We start from the raw sequence: 6,258 nt of genomic DNA, 5'->3' as shown, positions 1-6,258 counted from the left end.
AAGACTGTAAATTTGTGTGGACTTTATGAATTGTGTTTAATTCTGTGTAAATTGTTGATTTGATAAATGTGTAAACTTTTAATTGTTCATTGAATAAATGTGTAAACTTTCAACCATTGTTCTTTAATTCTTTTTATTTGAAAATTTAATATAAAGGAATACACCAGGAATACAAAACGCTCACACGCTATCCCCCCACACCTCGCCTGCTACACAGCGCCACCTCTCCTCACCTGCCCAGCTTGACCGCGCCAACCCCGCTTGACCGCGCCAGGTGGCCCCGACCACCTGGCCAACTGCTTGACCCGTCTATAAAAACCCGCACTCCAAACTACACTCAAAACTGCACTCAGTTGAACCCTCTATCGGCCCGCACTCAAAACTGCACTCAGTTGAACCCCCTATCGGGGCGGGCTATACTACTGATATCCATTTGATTTTTACATGGTGATAGAAAATATGAAGATCCGATATCAATGTTCTTATCTTCTTATCAGTCAAGTTTTAAGTTGAAATGTTGTTGTGTTTTATTTTTAAAAAAAAGGGGGGGGGGGGTAGAGATGATTATAGCTTTAGAAAAAAATCGGTTGGAGAACAAACAACATTTTGGTGGATGAGGGTGTGTCAATTACATTGTAGATGTCCGTGAGGCATTCGGTGTACATTGACTCTTTGTGTATGTAAAAGTTTTACTATGATCCAAATGTTCAACATATGGAATTGCAGGCATCAGAAAGTGGGGTAAACAGATGGGAAAAGGGGTGGGTGGGTCAGACCAATTCAGATTTTCAAGAGCATCATGATAATATTTCTTTTGTGAGGATCCGGGTTAGAATAGGTTCCAAATTGTCATCAACAAATATAGGATACGCTCGTGTAAAAAAGAAAAGTTCACATTTCGCTGCTCTAGTGACCACAGATATCGTTAGGTAGTTGTGTTCGCTGCTACAATGTTACAGATATTGACGCAAGCTTCAAAGATCCGCTGCAAATAATTTGTTTTATTTCACCAACCGTCATGAATTTGTCATTTTTCCTCACTCCCTTTCCTTTTTTCAAAATTATTGGGGCGGCATCTATTTGTTCCTTATTGAGATTGCATCTACTTAGACCGGCGTAAGTGATGTACGTGTACATGTACATATATCCAATTCATGTACATGTAAATGATTTCATGACCAGTAGATCTAGAGATTCATGTAAAACTTTGTCTCAGGATATAAGGTATATCACACTTTGCACGTATGCATTAATCATCTAAGCAAAATCATAAAAATTCAGTTTGTTACTGTCGTTTTACATATACATTGTGCAAAGCCTTCTCTAGAATATTTTTTCCAGATAAAATGTAAAATTTAATTGTAAACCATATGTATCTTATAATAGGTATAGTTTAGCTTAGTTCAAATTATTATCCAAGGTTTTAAATATGCTCAAACTTCACATGTCTAACGAAGATATGATTATGTGTCATTTTTCAAGATTTTAGGGTGTGTGTGTACTTGTTGTAGAGCTGATAGCTTCTAAAATAATATGTCAACATATGATTTTCTTACTCAAATCCTTATTCTAAGATAATAATCTGTTAATTAAAAACAATTAATTCAAGGTTTAGTCCATAACAATTAGGGAAAAGATCAGTAATGACGTCAAATGGTATTCCCCACAGTGTTTCTTTTAATATGTTTGGGCTCACAAAGTATACATTATGAAAATATTTATTCCAATTTATTAGAATGAATGATTACATATCATTATATAAAGGGTATATAGTCTATGTTGCTTATTACAGCCAATTTGTTTGGGAAAATAATAATTGTTAAGAAAAATAAAGAAGGAGGAGTGCATTTTCCTTAATGTTGATGAGGTGCTTTCTTTTGAGATGCAATAACAATGAAAATAGCGTATCAGCATATATATTTTTCAATGTCTATCTATTACTGGAATATATATTTATCTTGTAAAACCAATGTTTTCATGATTGAGTCCATTTAAGGCCTGATTTAGATCTACCTTAAGCGTGCGGCTTTTTCTTAAACTGATAAAACATAAAAAAAAAATTCAAGAATTAGCAATATTAACTATACACGTATTCACGTTACTGTAAAATTGAACATTTGTCTTACATGTATGAGCTAGATGAAAATGTGAGGACAAGGAACAGTGATTGATATCCTATAAAAAATACAAAGTTAAAACTTTTTGTAAAAAAAGAAGTAAAAAGTAGTCTTATTAATTATATTTACGTTAATGTGAAATATCGGACGATAAGTTTTTTAATCAATAATGATGGTCATTAACATTTTGACTCCACAAAACTGAAATAGGTATTAAAAAGTTGCAGAAGGTTCTCATCGACAAGATCCTCGTAGCTTTTGGTGTTTAAGTCTTAAAACAATTTGTTGGAATTCCCATGGACACTAATTGTATTCCTTTAGTAGCTGAACTGATTTCATATTCTTACAATGCAGAATTTCTACAAAAGCTCCTACATGAGAAGAAATATATTTTGCTGTGTTCTTCAGCTCGACAGTCAGATTTATCGATGACATTTTATCTATTGAAAATAACCATTTTCATTCATATTTCGATACGATACATCCCATTGAACTCGAAATAAAAGACATCACATAGTCTTCCATATATGTTTCCTACTTCGATAATTTATTGAACATATAATTATGTTAACGGGAAACTATCGGCTCATTTTGATGAGAAACGGAATGACTTCAGCTTCTCCATTGTCAACTTCCCAAATCTATGTAGCAATATCCCATTATAACCTGCTTATAGTGTTCATATATATAATCTGATTTGATACACAAGATCTTCGTCTGTGTATGGTGAGGTTTTTATTTAGATCCAGGAAGGCTACTAACAAACAAGTTGATGTTATGGGGTTTCAACAGTCTCGTTCAAAGTCAGCATTTCGCAAATTCTAGAGTCATTTTAACAATCTAATTTACAAATATAACCTGTAATTGGGGCATATGCTGGCTGACGTGTTTCATACAATTCTTAGTACCTTCTTTACCGACTTATTTGTACTACGGATGACTCCGTTTACCTTATCGAGATATAGGGCTTACCGCGGATGTGTCCGGTCAATAGGGGATGCTTACTCCACTTCGGCATCTGATACCACATCCTGGTATTTTCAGGGATCTGTGCTTGCCCGACTCCTAATCTTATATTATTTGTAGGAGTTGATCACTGTTCATTATATTAAGATTTTAATGAAAATTATTGGGGGACTAGGTTCCGACTAATCAATGCTCAACTGAGTTTAATGTTTTGGAAAAGAGAGAGAGAGAGAGAGAGAGAGAGAGAGAGAGAGAGAGAGAGAGACCGGCAAACAGACAGACATACAGGCCAAGTTACCGAGACAGAGAAAGATACATAGACAAAGAGATATAAAGACAGACAAAGAGAAAGATAAAGAAACAGAGAGACTCTACAAAATATAAGCAGGTTTTTCATACTCAAACTGTGCTCAAAATCATATTCATATTCAAACTTGAAGATTATAAAACTTTTGTAAAATCATTCTCACACTCAAATGGAGTACATGCTGTGTTCAACCCCAGGTAGTGGCGGAAGTCGATATCCTAATAAAGTGAAATTGTCTGTGCTTGATATTAAATGTTACTTCAATTAGGGCAGTTAAGTCTCTTCTTTGGAAGTAAAATATAGAAAAAAAACTCTAAACACTTTGTACAAATATTAATAAATTCTACTTTATAAAAATACAAAATCAGGTCAGTTAATCAGCTAAAAGAGGAACACAATTTTTGTGCCCATATAAATTCCAATAGGCTGTTGGAAGACCTGTTCACCACAAACTAGAAAGTTATCGTCAATGAGGAACTCCTCTTTTATATATACGATGTTGTTCCGCTTATCGGTGCCGATCATTTAACAGACTAAGTAATCCCTAGCTTGGAATATCCCACAAAGACGCATCGCTAAGTAGACCCTACCAACCTGTTGTGTCGTGTTTTCATGACAAATGACCATTTCCGATATGGTCCACGCTAATACAGGCAAAGGAACGAAGACTTGTGTAAAACATGAACATATCAAGATATCAAACATGGATTTCAAAGGAGTGTATATAAAGGGACTTAAAACTTTTCTTCGAGAGATCAGGAGTTCAAGAAAATGGTAGTGGTTGAATGTTATATGTAAATTTTGAACTGGAAGGTTCTTTCGAGATATTGAGCAATAGAAGTTCCAGCTATTAAGGGTATCCTGTAAATTGTAGATTGCAATACAAAAAGACAGTCCATATTTGTTCGATAATTTGTATTCTTAAGAGGAAGATTTATTCTAAAAAGCAGGAAAAGAAGAAACACCTTGCTTTAAACTACATTTAAATACACTGACAGCGTTTTATCTATCCTAAATATACTTAATTGTATGAATAAAAGTGAATATATTTGATAGATGAAATGTCATAGGACTGTGGTCCTATCTTACCTTCGGGAGCCTAATTTGAATGTGCACTACCCAGGGTGGATTGTGTGTATGACACAGTAGTGGACGACGATGTGGTGTCTTTTTTGAGTTCATTAAGATGTATCGAATTCCAGTGAATTAAAGAAAAAACGTTTTACCTATTTTATGAAAACTTAAACATATAATATCTCTTGAACTGTTGTATGTATATCTTATAATTTGCATATATATTTCTTATTGTGAGACCATACAGTTGACCGTGGAGTTTATTCAGATTCTAAAACTTTCCTCGTAAACTGTCGAATGTAAGTTATATTACTTTCATATTCATAGAATCATGCATTTTTGTGACGAAGTCATTTTTTCTAATATCGTTACCCGAAAGGGAAAGGTCAGGCAGAAAGAAAAAATAGAGTTGAAATAATGATTTTTACCATAGCAATTATATTAACCATTCTAATTGTCTCAACATATACACAATTAAGCACTAATCACTGATTAAAAATCAGAGTTTGACAAAATCATGCAGGCTGCTATTTTGATTTTCCTCACTGTTTAGAGTTAAATATCTCAGCATTCCGATCACTTCTAAATGTTCTGCTACGTCAGCAAACCCCTTTCACAGTTCTTATCAGTTCTCCAAGGAAGTTAACAGTAATGTAATGTGTTTTTAAAAATGCCAGCTTGTCAAGCCTTTAATTACACACATAAGCAAAGACAATGCACGACAAGTTTCTTTTGATACCAAACCCTGCTAAAAATGCTACATCCAAATGAATATATATGCAAACAACGAATAACTAATTTGAAGAATGGGAAATTGTGTTATGAAACTTTTGTGTACTTGTTCGATAACTGTTCTGGTGCACATCCTTGCTGGCTTTTTACATCATTATTTGAATAAATGCAACTGCAAGAACATCTGGGTTTAGAATCAATCAATGAAATTGTTCATGGTTAGTTATACATCGGAGCTCCCCATATCAATTACTGTGTAACACATGTATTCCTCTGCAGTGGTCATGTCCTCGCACATTCAACCTTTCCTCTAGTGGAGTAGACTTTCTCAAGTCTCTATGTTTAATAATCATTGCTCTCTTTAATACTTTTTGATAATGCCAAACATAGATGTCTGGTGACATTAAGTATGGTAGAGAGCATATATTTAGACTTCTGAAACACAGAACAATTTGAACGAACTGATAAAGTAATAAAAACAACATAGAGACTTGAGCAAGTCTACTAGTGGGGATAAATGCATTTGATGCATCATCAGTGATGTTTTAAGTAATTCTTCCATATATTTTGACTCAAATGCATATGGAACAATCCCAAGGTTATTTTATTGTACCATTCTTGTTTAGTGGTCAATTTACAAAGGGGTTTGCTGACGTCACAGAGATGCTATCACGGCATTAACACTGACCATATAACTGAACCATGTTTTATGGCTTTAAATTACATTTTAAGATAAGGTATATGGTGGATGTAAACAACACACTTTAATTTATTTATTTCCCTTTAATCTTGAGGTTTCACTTGATTTTAAGAAAACCCATGCTATCAAATATCTCATGAACTATGAAAGCTAGGACTTTCATACTTGTACATATATTCTCCATAACCAAACCGTTTCCTATGATACCATGGTGTTTAAACGTGTTGTCTTCACCTTGGTGTTTGACCTACTTTTACGAAATGTTACCTATTGGATATATCTTGAAGTATGTGATGTAGAGCTTTTATATTTTATATACTCGTACAGATACCTTATGGCAAAGCCTTTCATTTCATCCCATG

Source organism: Ostrea edulis, chromosome 5, assembly GCF_947568905.1.
Source record: "Ostrea edulis chromosome 5, xbOstEdul1.1, whole genome shotgun sequence".
NCBI lineage: Eukaryota > Metazoa > Mollusca > Bivalvia > Ostreida > Ostreidae > Ostrea > Ostrea edulis.
This window is presented reverse-complemented; position numbering follows the sequence as displayed.